General features: G+C 40.0%; 1 long non-coding RNA gene across 3 annotated transcripts in view; it reads left to right on the top strand.

Annotated features, from left to right (window-relative positions):
- Positions 1 to 18,548, top strand: part of LOC106732166 (uncharacterized) — a 62,424-nt gene that overhangs the window by 5,968 nt on the left and 37,908 nt on the right. The window contains exons 2-5 of one of the 3 annotated variants that reach the window (XR_012904428.1): positions 8,749 to 8,950; positions 9,323 to 9,365; positions 14,475 to 16,368; positions 17,318 to 17,832. This is a non-coding gene — a long non-coding RNA (uncharacterized LOC106732166). The remainder of the gene's footprint in view (positions 1 to 8,748; positions 8,951 to 9,322; positions 9,366 to 14,474; positions 16,369 to 17,317; positions 17,833 to 18,548) is intronic. The other 2 variants (XR_012904427.1, XR_012904429.1) reach the window with 2 other exon arrangements.

Raw genomic sequence — 18,548 nt, 5'->3', positions numbered from 1 at the left:
CAAGCGACTTCTTCTTGATATATACTCCGGCTTCTGAAACTTTCCACTCCACTGATGAAGTGGGTTTTAACCACAAAAGCATATGTCCTCATAAATCTGTTAGTCTCTAAGGGCTTGTCTGCACTACAGAGAAGACTGACCCTCCAGAGGTTAATCTTATAGCATTTGATTCAGTGGGTCTCGCGTAGACCCCCAAATTGAACACTGATGGCAACCCCGGCCAGTGTTGTGTACTCCTCATTCTGTGAGGAATAAGGGAAGCTGATGGGAACATGTGCTCCTGTCGGCCTCCAACAATGTAGATGTTGCAGCGGCTTGGCTTAAGGCAAGCCATAGCCAGCTACACATTTTGTATCGCTGGAAGATGTATCTTAAGCCAACCTTCCTGGTCTAGTGTAAACCTAGGCTAAGGAATCACAGGACTCCTCTTGTTTTTGCAGATACAGACTAACATGGCTACCCCCTGAGACTAACATGGCTACCCCCTGAGACTTCTTACAGTAGGGACAGGATAGTGGTGGGAGCAGTGAGGAGCATAAGGAGGAATAAAACATTTCCTCAGCCCTTATTATTATGCTTGCTTAGGTTAATACACAGTGCTCCCCTAGGTGATGTTGCACAACTCAATTAAATGTGCTGTGCCTCAGTTTCCTCATTTGTAAAACTGAGTTGATACAAGGGTGTTGCAAAGGTAAATTCATTAATGCTTGTGAGATGTTCAGATGCTACAGTGATGCATGCTGTAGACATGTTTTAAAATCATTCGGTATTTTTTCCTGTTCTTAAACTGCCACTAGTCCTCCTTCCACAATATGAGACTGGTTGCTTTATCATATTTTTGTATCCTGTTCAACAACATTCTTTTCCTCTTGCTTCTAAAATTCACCTGACTCCTGGCTCTGAGCCTTTTGAGACAGGAGGAAATGAAGTTATGATCAGAATCTTTGCAGCAGGGCACATTTACTGATTTGATTTTATTTAGACTTATTCTGAGTCCTAATGCAAGCACTAGGCATCTATTAACGACAGCACCTAAGGATAACTATCCTTAATACATTCGACATTACCACCCAAAGCCATTTCACAGTGTACTGCAGCAGATAACCCTAACTCCAAATAGATGTGTCTTTCCACAAACTCTAAAGGGAAATAAATCCGGACTGCTTTGGACTAAGGGTGGCAAGTGGAAACTGATTTCAGAGCCAGGGACCCTGCCCTCTCGCACCAAAAATTCTCTGCCAACAGCTATTTAACCAGGCCCTGTTGGCTGTGTTGCCTCCATGGAAGATGGTTGCCACGATTTCGCATGGAGAGACAGGCAGTGAGTCAACTAGTCAGAGTTAGTGGTCAAGCCCAGCTCCAAGAGAGCATCACTGATTGCATTGCTGTCCCTGGAAGCTGCCCTTGCTGTGGGCTGCCAGGGGAGATGTCTGTCATATCCCTCGTGCAAATGGCGTTTTATTTCTTGCCAAAAAATGTTTCACAGGGTATGTCTATCGCACAGTCAGGAGGTGTGAATGCAGCACATGTGGACATACCCGAGGTTGCTTTGATCTAGCTACATCCAAGCTAGCTTGAGTAACAGTAGCAGGGTAGCATGGCAGCAAGGAAATTCAGCATAGGCTAGTCTGAATATAACCCTGCCCGGACCCAGGATGCATATTTGAGCATCTTGCCCATGCCACCTCGTTACACTGCTATTGTTACTTGATCTGGGTTTGATTTAGTTAGATCAAAGCTAGCTTGGGTCGATGCCTAAACATGCTGCAATCACACCTCCTGTTTGCACAGACCCATAGATTGAATGTTCCCTCACGCCAAAGGATTTGAAATGGACACAAGAGTGCTGATCCTGAGCGGTACTGAATGCCTTCTGCAAAGTACTGAAATTTGGGGGGTGATCAACATTACACAGAACTGGGACCATCGAGCCAGCCCCTTCCTTTCAGAGATGAAATGGTTCTTTGTCCCTTCTACCTACACAGGGATTTTGTTTTTCTGATCTCTTCACCAAGCCCAGGTAGTGTGGCCCAGTAGACGGAGCAGGAGAATAAAATCAGGCGATCGGGAGGTTGGGGGGTATCTATTGGTAGCTTTGTCACTGATCTGGAGCAAAGACACTTAATCTCTCTTTGTCCCCTCCCTCTGTTTTAGTGAAGGTTCTTGTGAGGTTTTAAACCATATATTTGTCCGGTGGGGATTTCCGACAATAGACTTGTTTGCCACAGAAAACAACAGGAAATGCCCCATCTATTGTTCAAGAGCGGGAATAGGACATCGGTCACTAGGAGATGCCTTCCTTCTTCACTGGGGACGGACACTGTTGTATGCTTTTCCCCCACACGTTCTAATACCCAAGGTTCTCGAAAAAATCAGCTTAGATGGGGCTCGAGTAATTCTTATAGCCCCAGTGTGGGCTCGTCAGCCTTGGTTCTCAATACTCCATCAGATGTCGGTAAAGACACCGTACTCCCTACCTCTACTCCCGAATCTCTTGACCCAGAACACAGGATCTCTATGTCACCCAAAACCCGAGATCCTGCACCTCACAGCATGGATGCTTGTTGGTTTAGCAGTTTCAAACAACTCTGTTCTTAGCGGGTCAAGAAGGTGCTGATGCATAGCAGGAAAGAGTCTACGCGAGCTACTTATATAGCTAAGTGGTCCAGATTCCAGGCATGGTGTGCGGCTAATAACCTTGATCCTTGTTCTACACCTTTACCGCGTATATTGGAGTACATCTTGCAACTCCATGATAAAGGATTGGCAATAGCTTCCCTACGGGTGCATTTGGCAGCTATTAATGCTTTTCATCACATAGACGATTCTTTCTCCATATTCTCACACCCTACTACAAAAAGATTCCTAAAGGGACTCTCAAACCTTAATCCACCCCGAAGACCCCCTCCACCTTTGTGGAATCTGGATCTAGTATTGGAAACTCTATCTCAGCCTCCCTTTGAGCCTCTGGCCACTATCCCGCTACACATACTTTCCACCAGGCTTCTGTTTCTCCTAGCCCTTACCTCAGCTCGTAGGGTTAGTGAGATAGCAGCGTTTATGGCTTCCCCTCGTTATACAATATTCTCTAAGGACTCAGTTACGTTGAGAGCTCACCCAGCGTTTATTCCGAAGGTGTCATCTGAATTTCATATTAACGAACCAGTGGTTCTACCATGCTTCTTCCCTAAACCTCATGCCTCGCCGCAAGAAGCAATATGGCATATGCTGGATGTGAGAAGAGCCTTGGCATTCTATATTGATAGAACACGGGACTTTAGGAAGACGGACCGTTTAATAGTGTCATTGGCAGACCGTTCTAGAGGCCAACCACTGACCTCTCAGCGTATCTCGAGGCTTATTGTTTCATGCATATCTATGTGCCATTCTATACGGGGGAAATCCCTGCCGTATCCTCCAAAAGCTCATTCCACCAGGGCGGTCTCCACTACTACAGCCTTCCTGAAGGGAGTCCCGTTCCGGGACATTTGTAGGGCAGCAACGTGGTCTTCTAATGTCACTTTTATGAAACATTATGCTATAGTTGACCATTTTGCTTCGGACTCTTCGGTGGCTACAGCAGTACTTAGTCGTACTTAATTGTTATCATAAAATTTGAGTTCAGAGCGCTCGGGACTCTTTTGGTTACTGCTCCGGAGTCACCTAGAGTGGAGCACCCACGGGGCCACTCAAAGAAGAAAAGGAAGTTACTCACCCTGTGAGGTAACGATTATTCTTCGAGATGTGCCCTGTGGGTGCTAAACGACCCGCCCTTCTTCCCAGCTCTGGATACAATGGGACCCTAAATTTTTCCTGGGGGCTCTAGGTGCTACTAAAACACAAATGATACTCCTATAAAATTTGTTCCTTTCATCTGCATTGCACAAAGTTTATGGTGCTGCTCCATCTAACTCTTCTGAGTCAAAGCCGGTTGCAATGGTTTTCAACAGCAATCAGACCCTTTGGCCACGTTTCAATTCATTTGAAAAAAGAGGTTTAATTTAAAGCAAAAGAAGATCACATTGCACTTTGCTAATGGTGCTAGTTAAATAATATATGTGTTATGGCACTTTATGCTAGTACTATAGAGCCCAGGTAACTCTGCTGACCTGACTTTGTTGCCTCGCTCCCCAGAAATAATGATCTCAGGCACATGTATGTTCACAGTCAGCTGGACTCTTTTTGGTTCACTTGACATGGGCTTGGCAGAAAAGACAGTTATTAAGCGCCTACATCTGAGGTCATTGTTGCTATAAAAATCGCACATTCTGTACAATATCCAGACCACGTTTTAAAGCTTTTAAAATGTTCTGTCTCATTACTATGCTACTGTAGGGTTCAGAATAAATCCTCTTTAAGCAGACTTCAAATAGCAAATTGACACAAGATTTAAAGAATATTTCACTTAATGCAGTTGAAAAATGAGTATTTCTTTTTAAAAATATTAAGCATACTTTGTGTGTCTAAATATATACAAACTATGATCAATATTTTATATTTATACAAACAAACTATGTTTTTTATACACTCTTGCTCTGGGATAGGTCTTTTAGTCCGTATTCAACGAGTAGCCCGCTGAAATCACAAGTTATCCCAGAGTATCTTTCATGTTTTTGTGTTACAATTCCAGGTGTTGATTCTGTTCTCACTAATACCAGGAGAAAGAGGAATCTCAGTTTTGAACTGCCAGGATACTTTTTCTCTTTGCATTACCAGATAGAATTTGGGAATAGAGGGGAAGAAGGGGGAAGCAAAATAAATGACGGAAATGCAATGCACTCTTAAAAATCTAAGTTTATATCATTATTAGCATAGGATATTTTTAAACACTCTTGGATTACGTTTGGTTTGGTTTTGCTTGAATGCCATTGCTTCTGACCCATCCTTTGGAAAATGTAGATTTTGAAAATAATGTTTAATTCCACACAGGTATAAAAATCCAAAATTTTCATGGCTGTGAGAAAAAACAATTCATTTTGGGTCACTTAGAATGGGTCCATTTAATTTTTGACCATTTTGTACAAAATAAAGTGGACATGAAATAAAAGTCATTTTAGAATGAAATATAGTAACTTTCCATTCTAATTATTGGAAACTATTTTCTTTTATTTTTTTGTTCCAAAATAAAATTTCTTCAAAAATTGTCAGAAAAAAATTGGTTTAGTTGAAATGGCTTTTTCTGATGAAAAAAATCAAAATTATCTATATTCCCCAAAGTAATCCTTGACATCACAAACTGGGAACAGAACCCAAGAATAAAATCCTTACCTTTTTGAAGTCAATGGCAAAACTACTATTGATTTCACTTCATAAATCATGATTTGACTTCACGTCTCTCACCTCAAGTCCAAATCAAAGAAAGAACATTAAAATTATGGGTTTCTATTCCTCTGTATATGAATGATTTGCATGACTAAATGTTTGCATGTTTGCACCCAAATCTAGTTCAAGGTATGTTTGCTCTTAATGGCTCCCAGCTGGACCTATAACTTTTGAAATGTGCTTTTAAAGACAGAATATTGACTTTAAAAAACATATTCATGGGATGATGATAAATGGAGTATCTGAAACAGGCACTGCAGAGACAGCATTCACTGGGCAATTTTTAAAGACCTAACTGTTGTTGTAATAATAGACCTTCTTTTCTGTCAAGTGCTATCTTTATTTATCATGATTATAAAATATTTCTGAATTTTTTGAAATGAACATAAAGGCAACTTTTGATTAAAAAGTTAGAAGATCAATGAACAAAATTAACAAACCAGTCTGATAGTGAGCACTGGTATATTTCACTTTAGGCAACTGTGAAGATGGAACTTATTCTAATGTATCAGAAATGTTTATCAAGACCCAGGTTAATTGCCAAGTTATTGAGATTGCAAACTGAAAATCCTGATCATCCCTAATGGAGATAACCCATTTTTAATATAAACATCTGAGTACTACTCCTGAACTTAAGACCACTCAAGTAATGAAAGTTAGGTCCGTGAATGAGTTGTTGCAGGAGGGTTGAGAAAATTGTCTTCACAAGTAATCAACTAAAAAGAGTCAAGAATAGATTATCCTTATTTTAAACAAGATTATTAATATATACAGTGCCATAAAATGCTCATATTGCTAATGTGTACAGCTTTTATTGCTTTAGAGACAACTCTTATCTAGAATATACTTACCTATACGTGTCTATTAGTTGTATATCACATTTTCCTTAAATTTACATTTTACAGTGGGTTAAACACTTATTCCAATAACTTTTTCCTTTAGATTGTATATTAAATATTACATTTATTAAGAAAGTTCTCCCTACTGTACAACGCAGCAAAGCAAACATACAATAAAATAAATAACAATAATAAATCGATAAATAATAATAATAAATCAGGAAAGTTTAATTTAAATATTGCAAGCATGACTCTCAACCTGTCAGTTTTCTTTTAAATTATCTATATTTTTCAAGAAAAATACAAACAGCATGAGGGACATATCTAATTGAATACAACAATCACCTACATCAGGAGAAAGTATGCAAGTATATACATGTCATGCTTTTAGCTTCTGACTTCTTTTTCCTTTTAAATTGTGACACTAGATCTCGTTAAAGAAATTAGCAAAATACCAAACTTTCTCTTCTAAAAAGAACCCCTGGATCCTTTGTGATAGATATAAAGAAAAATATTGTCCTCTGTGATTGGCCACAGAAAACTACTTTGATAACTATGAGTAACATTTGAAGAAGATAAAAAAGCTATCCATTTCTCAATGAGTATTTCTAAATGTAAGAGATTATTTTGAAAAAAATCCCCCAAAAACTAAAACTGAAATCTTTATTAGACATCAGCAAGTATGTTTTAGCACAATAATACCTTTCTAGCTTATGAAGAAAAATACTTGTTTGGTTTTCTGCTTTCTCTAAGATCAGGCCCATATGGGTGCCAATGTTTATCACGGCTATTTTATTTTCATGGCTGGTGCTTTGGACCAGTTTTGGGGGATTTAGTATCATTTAAGCATGACGGGCATAATGTGAAGATCAATGTAAACAAATTCAAGGGCAAAAGTATGGGGTAGCAACATGTCCGCAAAACAAAAAATAAGACTCTACAACAGCTGTGTGGTATCAGTTTTGCTTGATGCTGCAAAGACCTGGGGCATTACGCAAGCTGACAAGAAAAGATTTGATGCATTTGATAGCAGGTGTTTAGGAGGGATATGTAATGTCACATGGCACCACTTAGTTGGGAACATTGAGTTTCACAAGAGAAGAAGAAAGAAGCGCATTATATACTTCCTAACAAGGAAGTGAGACTTTAACTGACGGACCATCTAACAAGCATTGAGCAAGGACAGACAGCAAGAGGACTTATGGAATGGATTCCCTTATCTGGGCTTCCAAGTGCATCCTAGGGACTAATCCACAGCTCACTGAAGTCAATCGAAAGCCTCCCTATCTTCTCTGCATCTATCTTGTTGGACTGTAAGCTCTTTGGGGCAGAGACCATATTAGTTTTAGTCCTGTACTGTGTTGAGCTCACAGCTGGCACTTAAGAAATTATGACATGGGAATCATAAAAGAGGGAGGAAAAGAAACTCTTTAAAATGAAAGTCTGTTAGCCGATCCTGCAAACCCTTGCTCTTCAATGTGAATGCATTAAATTAAACTAATGGGCTACGTCCAGACTGGCATGATTTTCCGGAAATGCTTTTAACGGAAAAGTTTTCCGTTAAAAGCATTTTCGGAACAGAGCGTCTAGATTGGCACGGACGTTTTTCCGCAAAAGCACTTTTTGTGGAAAAGCATCCGTGGCTAATCTAGACACGCTTTTGCGCAAAAAAACCCTGATCGCCATTTTCGCGATTGGGGCTTTTTTGCGGAAACAAATCTGAGCTGTCTACACTGGCCCTTTTGGGCAAAAGGGACTTTTGCCCGAATGGGAGCAGCATAGTATTTCCGCAAAAAGCACTGATTTCTTACAGTAGGAAGTCAGTGCTTTTGCGGAAATTCAAGTGGCCAGTGTATAGAATCATAGAACTGGAAGGGACCTCAAGAGGTCATCGAGTCCAGCCCCCTGCCCTCAAGGCAGGACCAAGCTCCGTCTACACCATCCCTGACAGATGTCTATCTAACCTGTTCTTAAATATCTCCAGAGAGGGAGATTCCACCACCTCCCTTGGCAATTTATTCCAATATTTGACCACCCTGACAGTTAGGAATTTTTTCCTAATGTCCAGTCTAAACCTCCCCTGCTGCACTTTAAGCCCATTACTCCTTGGGCAGCTGGTAAGTTTTTATGGAAAAGCAGCTGATTTTCCAGAAAACCCAGCCAGTCTAGACACAGCCATGGAGATTGCCTATCTCCTAGAACTGGAAGGGACCTTGAAGGGTCATTGAGCCCAGGCCCCTGCCTTCATAGCAGGACCAAGTACCATCCCTGACAAATTTTTGCCCCAAATGGCTTCTGCAATGATTGAACTCACAACCCTAGGTTTAGCAGGCTAATGCTCAAACCACTGAGCTATCCCTCTGCCCCATAATAATAATGCCTTACTGGGTCAGGACCCTAGAGTTTGATACATATGAACCTAAGCTGTGCAGGGGAAAAGGATAGTTAATGGCTTATGAGGAGTCACGCTCTACTCTGAGCCCATGTGATTCCATTGACTTCACTGAAGCTTCACAAATATCAGCAAGACAAAGATCAGACCCACAGCTACAATACCCTATCGTTTGCTTTGTCAATGTCCTTTCAGACCCCGATGTTGTGAATGGAAGATGAAAACATCTTTTAAGAAATGTTGCCTGAAGAATTCAGAGCGAAAGATAATTGAAAACAGATGGGCATGAGACAGTTGACACAGGCAATATGGAAAAAGTGGAACTATCCTATGGAAGCTCTAGCAACTGTGACAACCCTAAGGTGTGAAAGAGGCTATGCTAATAAATGGACTACAAGTAAGTTATTTTTTTCGTGACTGAATGGAGAAAAGGAAGCTTGCACCTTCCAAACTGTAATTAGAACCACATTCAAAAAGTTCTATGTAATTTTCCTTTAGCAAACAATGTGAAAAATTGTTCGCTAACCATGCTAGGATTTTGTCTTTTCCTTTATTTGTTTTTAAAAACTCTTATTTCAGTTTTTTAAATCATCTAACATACCTCCAGCTGGCATAATCTGTTATTGTTATTTGAAAATGCCTTAGATTTCCATACAAATATTCAATTACTGCAGTAAGACTTTTAAGTGAAGCAACTGAACTTTTGCTAGCCATCAATTTCAATTGCTATTTCCTATCTGGTATCTTTTTTCTTTATTTTTATATGCAGAGCTCAGGACAGGCTTCCAGAAATAGACTTTCTTTGTTAAACTGTAAGTAATGAAAATGTTATTTGCCTGTCATACTTTATAGTTTACTTTTAAAATATCAGTAAAGGACAAATGTAAATAAGTCATCAAATCATTAAACCAAAAGTACAATAAAACTAATTAATTAAAAAAAAGAACATGTACCCAAAAATTCTTTTTTAAACTGAAATGTCTCCGGCTTTGAACATGCTACAGAATAAGTGACAATGGTCACTAAGGCAACTCAACTGACCCACTAAACATTCAGGCCATGTCTTCATTAAATGGAAGAGTGATGCTGCTGCGATCAATCTTTTGGAGTTCGATTTAGCAAGTCTAGTTAAGACCAGGTAAATTGAACTCAAAGGGTGCCCTCATTGGCAGTGGTACTCCCTGGCACCTTGAGTTGTGTATCTTGATTTGACTTTCCCTTTTAGTGTTGACCTGGCATCAGTATCTGAAGGAGCTGAGTTCTGAGATGCTTGTCACAAAGGAAAGATTTACACATGCTAGAAAAGAGATAAAACTGAAGTTTACTAGTATCATTGAGTGCTTGAGACCAGCAGGCTGAGATCTGGGTAGGATTCACACCAGTTAGATTATTATGACAAAATTAATCAGGGCATAGGGGAAATCCCTTTTTGACTTTGAAAGGACCATATGTAATGCTTGTCTGCTGTGCCTGAGTGTCTATTCACAACCATAGAATGGAACCCCACATCCTGATACTGATAGATACCACTAAATCTACAGTAGTTAAGAAAACCAAGTGGCGGGCAGTTGTTTTGTATTTAGCCTTAGAAGGGAGCGGACAATAGCTCATCTTTCATAGCTGAGGAGAGGGAATGAGATTGATTGAGGCTGGGAAGCTGAATGGAGCAATAGCTTCTGAATTGCATTCTGATTGGACTTTGCCAAATAAAATATTTCACTTTTGTTAAATTGGGTTGGGTATAATATAACAGATAGTCATATGTAACCCTAGCTAAAAGGGATTTCAGGGGAATATAAACTGAAGGTTATTTCCTTGGATGTGATTTAGTAGTATATTATATCTTCCATATGTACTTGCAGTGGACTTGTGTCTTTAATGGACAGAGGGAAAACTAGAAGAGCAATTTTTTTCATGCAGAATTGGCCAGATTCTGCACCATAATGTCATTGGGACCTTTGTCATTGATTTCTGTGGGTGCAGAATCAAACCTTAACCATATCAAGTAAGGCATTCTGCTGCTTAATTGTGAAATGCTGAGGGGTTAAGGCAGAGCTACTCAATTTTGGAAGCCCCGGGGGCCACAATGATACTCACAGCACATTCCAAAGACCTCAACTTAAGTGTGGTTGCATGTACATGCACATATATATGCAAATATATGCAGATAGTTTCTTTCACACAATGCCCCGGCACTCCTGGCACCTCCTCTTTGGGGACTAGAAATGCCGACACCCTGTATGCATCTGTTCCAGCCAGCCCATCTGCTTGCGTCTTTCAGTGCTCATCCTGCCCGGGAGATGCCTCGCCATTGTGGAGTGTGTTCCCAGTGGAGGCCATGTTTAAAGGATCCCACCTGCAGACTGCACGTTGAGCCCGCCGCGTGAACCCAAACTGCACCACGGGCCACAAACAAATGGGCTGTGTGTTGAGTAGCCCTGGGTTAAGGTGTAGCTGGATCTTGGAAATGGAGGTCAGGGTTTTCTGCTGCAAAGATGTGGGGCTCACAGGGAGCCCACTTACAAGTCCCTGTTTCTCTACTCCAGGTCTTGTACTTTAGAGGCACGTGGGGGGTGCTCTAAATTCTGACAGCTCTAAAGGACTGTTCACCAGGTGAATGTAACTGAAGCACTGCACACTCTGATCACCCCATCCCCATATTCTTGACACTGTAATGGTAGGGGAAGAGGGTTGATGTAGAACACTGGCTCTCAACCTTTCCCAACTACTGTACTACCTTTTAGGAGTCTGGTTTGTCTTGCATGCACCCTACGATTCATCTCACTTAAAAAGTACTGGCTTACAATATCAGACATGAAAATAAAAATGTCCCAGCCAAATACAAATATGTCAACTGCTTACTTCCTCATTTTTACCCTATAATTATAAAAGAAAGCAACTGGAATATAAATATTGTACTTACATGTCAGCACATAGTATATAAAGCAGTATAAACAGGTTGTCTATATGAAAGAATGCATTAAAATTGATAAAAAAAAAAATAGCCACCTGAACATAAAAAAACATCAGCAATCATTGTGATTGTATTAAAATGGAATATTTTGATTGACCCAAAACAAATGATTTATTTATTAACTGAATTTTTTATTTGTGTGATAATGGTTTTCCTTTGTCCTGATCTGGAAAGAAAACAAATGTTCAGATATTAGTATTGCTCTTGGAATGGAAATCCCAATTTTTAGCCAGCACTTAAACATATATTAGTAACAATAATAAAGAATATGCAATTAAAATGGTAAATACTAAAAAAATAACATTTAAAAATTTAAAAAGGATTAAATCCTCATGCTTCATAACTTCAGTTAACTTCTAATTCCTGGAAGCTAGGAGGAGACTAAATACCTTCCATAGACTGTCTTACATCTTCCCTGGAAGCAGCTAGCACTTGCCACTGTCACTGAGACCATGTCTATCAATGGAAGATTGACGCTGCCATGATCAATCAGCTGGAGTTTGATTTATCGGGTCTAATTAAGACCCGATAAATCAAACTCAAAGGGCACCCCTGTCAGTGGCTGATACTTCTGCTCCTATGTGGAGTAAGGGAAGCCAACAGGCAGTGTCAAGGCCTCCCAAACATTGCTTTTCAAGAAGAGGTAGGCGGAACTGGCCATGGAAAGGTGAGACCAAGACATCCAGGAAATGAATTCTCCCATTTATCCCCTGAGTAATTTTGGCCCATAAGGGTTTCTTATTGAGTTGCATTTGGCAGTAGAAACCTCTGGGGAGACCAGTTGTGCAAACAGCACCTGTCCTTGCCTGGTATGAATCTGTATTGCTGGTGCATAGGAGTTCTAGGCCCCTGCTGGCACAGGCATCTTGTAATTTGCCTTTCCTAGAGCAGGCATAAGTTAATCCCTATATGTGTACAGCACTTTGAGGATGTAAAAGGACTAAGGCGGGATCTACTGGTAGATCTGGAAGGTGATCTTGACTGGTTTGGCCAAGAGGCTATCAAGTACAGCACTTCAGCTTCCCCTCTCCTTGCTGCTGTGCACCTCCTACCCTTTGCCTTGGAGATGTTTTCCTCTACCACCCTGTATTCTATCTCCACAGAATAGGGGTGTGGGCACAACAGAGTTTAGGATAGAGGGAGTTGGCTGGCTGCTTTTGAGAGTGGTGCAGGGCCTTAGCCCCACTGCACCACCACAAAGGAGCCACCTGTGGTAAACAGTGTCCAGCTGGAGCCTGCTTGGGTGCTCTCTTTCGAAAAAGCAGCTCGCTTTTTCGAAAGTACTGGTTGTAGTCTAGACACTTTTTTTCGAAAAAGCCTCTTTTGAAAGAGGCTCGCAGTCTAGACGTAGTCCTAAAGTGCAGGGTCTAACCACAGGGTGAGCCTTCCTGTTTTTAGCACAGACACACCCAGCTAGCCCAGCTTTTTAAAGATAAGGGTTTCTTTAGTGCCAACAATGTGCTCAGCCTTCTAGAAGACTTTAAAAAACAAACCAAACCAAACCAAACCAAATACCTTTGTCCTGAAGATTTTACAGCTAAACATTTCAAAAAATGAGATTCAAGTTGGCAGTGTCCAGGGATTCAGTACCTTCTCTGTATATCTTAGTTAAGAGAAAATAACCATTCGCATCAGTTTTCAAAAATACTATTAAAACCTCTGTGTGTTTTACAATTCACTAGGCATTAGTGTTTTTATGTGCTAATTTTTTTTATGCTACACAAAAGCATGTGTTAAACAAATGCATGTATTTGTGTGTGTGTGTGTGTGTGTGTGTGTGTGTGTGGAATATGTGATGGGGTGGCACACAGGCAGTTTTATCAGCAAGTTTGGGTAGGCACATGACTCATAAGTGGTAACGTCATGAGTCAGCAATGTAGGTTATCCCAAAAGTGTGCCAATAAAATGTGATAACACTTCATCATGCAGTCTGTATGTGGCTGATATGGAACAGAAATATATATATATTTTTAAATTAGGACTATTTCCCATATCCCTCATCTTATAAATCAAGGTGCATTAATCACCTTAAGTCTAACAGATCAGATTCAGTGGAGGGGAGAACATAAAATCTTCAGTCTAACCAAATTTTTCTGAACATTAAAAGTTTACAACTTTAAAGTCTGAGAACATCAGAACTACCCTGATTAGAAGTTAGTGCTGAATTTCCGTGGGGATGCGAAGACTGTTCCTTTGTCTAACAATAAAGGGTGTAAGTGGTCAGAATAGTCATGGCATTTTTTATATAAACAAAAGCAGACAATGGCTCAGGGCTTAGTTTTGCCTTTATTGGACCTTGAGGCAGAGTAGATTTGCAGGGGAGACATTGCTGTGACATTTTGTTTATTCAATGGCAAGTATTCAAAGACACTTGAGAGGTTAGATGATCAGCCCTGGAGAAGATGAATTAGTGGACAAGTGAAGCCTGCAAAAAGTGTTGCAATAAATTCATTTACCATTGAATCTCACCATCATATCACGTGGAGTGTCTGTTTATGGAGGAGGACTGGAAAGACAGTGGAGGGGGGAGGAGAGGGATGGGAACTGTATGTATACCTTCCTGATGTGCTATAAGAGCTGCAGTATAAAGTGGGCTGATTTAAGAACTTCTAAATGTCCATATTATAATGTTTATAGCTCATACATTTGAGTGGATTCTATTAACTCTGGAATATGGTAGGTTAAACCAAAAATATTCGGGTCAATGCTGAAAAAGATCTGCCTAGCACACACAATTGTACTTCTCCTGCCAGCCATGCATTATACTGAGGCTGCGCTGAGAGAAGAAAGCACCTTCAAGAAGCATCTGTGCATCTGTCCAAGTGCACTGTCGTGTTCTCACTCTAGCAGCTTTGGGGTTTTCTTCCAATTGTTGATTTGCTGTTATCCTTTGCTGCCAGCCTCCCTCCCTCACTGCCGTTAGTGAACTTGTTTTGCTGTCGATCAGGGATCAGATGCCTGTACTGGATGGAGATGGGTTGCAGTTTCAAAAAAAGTGGAGAGGATGGGACAGACGACACACATCTAGGCAATGCTGCATTCGTAGTCCAGTTTGCCATTCCCAAAGGAATACCATAATTACAGTGACTGCTGGGCCAAATCCTGTAAGATACTGATCATCTCCGGGAACTGCCCCTCAACCTCCATTGACTTTGCAAAAAAGAGGGCCATCAGCACTATTTAAGGTAGTAATAGGTTCCTTACAGGATTGGGCCTAATTCAGTTCCTATACCACAACTTTTTAAAAAAAAATTATTCTTATTTTATTTTTTTTATTAACAAAAGCTTGAGTCATGAAGCAAACTAGACAATGAATCTGATTTGGACTCAGTTCCTCTCTGTGCCACTCTGTGCTCACATTAAAGCACTGACCTCTGAATCATTTATATCACATAAACCCCAGCTGGAGCACTGCAAGCTTTAAATTATAATTATGTTCCTGTATATCTGTGTGCTTACAATTAAAACTGTTCAGTAAGGTAGCCAAATTTAAGAGCTGGGACATAATTACTGAGTCCTGTCAATTTTTTTTCTTTTCTTTTCAAAATCACAATGTTGTGTGTTTCCAAGTCAAACACCTTAATTACATTGACACAAAACCATTACTCTAGCAACCAAATTTCTAGTCACATAAAAAAATCAAGTTAGTTTGGCAGAATCTATTTTGTATGCAACCATGTTGGTTAGCATTAATTATATTACCTCCCTTTAAGTCTCTATTAATTAAGCCATATATCACCCACCCCATTATATTGCCTATGATTGATGTCACACTGACACTAGTCATTACCCCCATCATCTCATTTACCCTTTTAAACTATTGACACAACACTAGCTTTCTTCTGAAAGTTCCACAATGTTCCAAGACTTCTGCCACCCACTACAGTTTCTCAATACTTAGTGATTTATATTTGCTCCCTCTGCCCTGTGTCTGTCAGGTAATGTAGGAATGCCTTTTTAAGAACACTTCATTTCCCCCAACATTTTTACTAAAAATCTATGTAATTTGTTACCCTAAGACATCTGAATTCCTCAGAAAGATTTTTCCCTTTCTGTCTCTTTGAAAACCCTGACATAGTCATACAAGTTTCAGAGGGGTAGCCGTGTTAGTCTGTAACTGAAAAAACTTAAAAATAATGAATAGTCTTGCAACACCTTAGAGACTAACAAAAAATGTAGATGGTGTCATGCTAGTTACGCGACCCCCAAGCATGATTACCATCTACATTTTTGTTAGTCTCTAAGGTGCTGCAAGACTTTGTTATTTTTTAAGTTTTTTATAGTCGTATGAGGTGGTGAATTGTTTCTCCCACATTACAGAGTGCACACAGTCCATTTTTGTGTCTATTGATTTGAAAAAGATTGTTGTTTAAATCAAAATGGCCAGTTAAGAATCTAAACTAAAACACTTCATTAGCCTATCCAGGCCCTGAACTTTGTTGTTAGCCTCAACTCTAGGGCACATTTCAAAAATATCTTCCTCTTTTTTCATTAATCCATTTCTTTAAAAGTTTTTCCTGTACTGAGCTTTTGAATTCCTATTTATTGAAAGGTATTTCTATGCCAATCTTTCCATTTCTTAACACATTTTGGGCTGTTTTGTCTATCCTGTGTTCTCAATTATTCTAATATGTGCCAAGATCCAAGCTGATGCTATATATAAAGCCCCATTTGTACTAACTCTGTTACTAAAAATAAAATGTCATTGACTCACTTGTACACATGGAGAGACACTTTTTTATTGCCATAGCTTCTGCCTTTATACTGGAATTCCTGATTTCTTTCAGGTGCAAATTGCCTGCCAGTCAAAGTTGCCTATCTCCAGAATCTCCAACCTAAGGGCAAGTCACCCTGCTACAATCACATACTTCACAGATTCTTATATTATATTCCATGCTCAGTTACTATTGTCAAATATATTGAAAAGTCATATTGGGCTAAAATCTCATATTAAAAAAAAACCAGCAAGGATTAAATATTGTAGCTTACAAGGCAGCACTGAATGTTTGTGCAGAAACTGTTAGTTCAAAAATTAATTTACCATTAATTAATGAAGTTAATAATTCTGAATTAATTTAGTCTTTGAATTCCCCGGTAGACCAGTCTGGTTGAACAGTGAGACACGGGCCTGGGGACATGCATGGATGGTCTTAGTATTATTTCACCGAGGGCAGAGTTGTGTCGAAAATGGGAAATTGTGGTTGATGGAGGATTTAATAGGTAGCAAGTTTAAAACAAACAAAAGGAAGTATTTCTTCATACAACACACAGTATACCTGTGGAACTCCTTGCCACAGGATGTTGTGAAGACCAGGACTTTAACAGAGTTCACAAAAGAGTTAGATAGGTCTATCAATAGCTATTAGCCAGGATGGAAAGTGATGATGTCCCTAGCCTCTGTTAGTCAGAAGCTGGGTATGGGTGACAACGGAGAGATCACTTGGTCTATCCATAGCCTCTGGGGTGCCAGGTATTGACACTGTTGGAGGACAGAATACCGAGCTAGATGGATCTTTGGTCTGACCCAGTATGGGCATTCTTATGTTCTTATGGCACTGAAATTAGTTTTCATTTCAGTTAGGAATTAAACTTGAAAATTACAAAATTGACTATGAAATTGTGAAACAGAATTGGGGGGTTGATCAAAATTTTTTTTTGTTATTTTATATTTTATAATTCGAAATTTTAAACATTATAAACAAATGTCAATGAAAATCAAAGTGTTTTTATTTTTACATTGATGAAATAAAGCTTTTTTGATGTTGAAATTTTTACCTTTCCCTGCTTCAGAATGAAACTTCACCATAGAGAACTGCAATACTTCAACAGAATATGGTTCCATCAACATTTCTCCCAACCAGTTATAGCTTTCGGAGCTACCACTTCTAAACTTGAGGTGATCGAGCCAGTTCATGTGTTAACAGGGACTTTTCAGCATCAATGGACTAATTTTGCATCAGATTCAGAAGGGAATTGCTGTCATTTGGAAAAAAAGCTCACTATACGGACAGATGACCTGACAAAGTTTCATTAAAAAAAAAAAAGAGGGAAATATGGGGAGGCCTCAGCTGGAGTATTGTATTGAATTTTGGATGCCACGCTTTAGGTGCCACACTCCACAAATGGGAGGGAGCCCAGAAGAGAACAATATGGACGATAAAAGGTTTAGAAAACTCAACATACATGGAAAAGTTTAAAAAACCAGCGGGTTTAGTCATGAGAATCAAGATTAAATGGGGGACCTGACAACCTTCAAATATCTTATGAAGAGAATGGTGGTCAACTGTTCTCTATGTCCGCAAAAGGTAGGATAAGAAGTGATCAGCTTAATCTGCAGCAGGGAGATTTAGAAAGCTCTTCCTAATGTCTACTCTAACGATAAGTTTCAATAAGCACTGGACTAGGCTTCCAGGGGAGGTTATGGATTCTCTGTCATAGGAGGTTTTTAAGAACAGGTTAGACACGTATCAGGGATGTGCCAGTCTAGTCCATGTCCCTGCCGCAATGTAGAAGAGATGGACTAGATGACCTCTCAAGGTCCTTTCCAGACCTTACATTTCTGTGATTCTATTGCTGAATGAATGAGAGAGAAAGTGTCGGTGCAGTGTGTTTTGGAGCCAGGAACAGAAAGGCAAGGCATGGGTAGGGAGGGTGGAAGTCTCCAAAGTATAATGAGAAGGAAAGTACTGAAGTGTTCTGAGGTAATGATAAGTATCAGAGGGGTAGCTGTGTTAGTCTGAGATAATGACGGGTCAGATGAGTAGACCGTACTGCAGAAGGCAAACAGGAGCTTTCTTTCATCCAGTCCAGCTCTGTACCAACTGCTGCCTACTGGATACATACATGTAGTGCTTTATCTAGGCTAGCTCTAAAAGCTCAAGTGATGGTGCTCACACCATTTCTCTTGGGTCCCTGGCTCCAATGCACGATCGAAGAGAGGGCTAGCCAAAAGGGAGACATAAGGAGTATTTCTGCACTGGCAGGAGGAAGGAAAAAAACTAGTGCCTGAGAGGTTTCTGCA

Source organism: Pelodiscus sinensis, chromosome 5, assembly GCF_049634645.1.
Source record: "Pelodiscus sinensis isolate JC-2024 chromosome 5, ASM4963464v1, whole genome shotgun sequence".
In the NCBI taxonomy this organism is placed as follows: Eukaryota; Metazoa; Chordata; order Testudines; family Trionychidae; genus Pelodiscus; species Pelodiscus sinensis.
The sequence above is the reverse complement of the archived record's forward strand: the minus strand, read 5'-3'. Positions and strand labels throughout refer to the sequence as shown.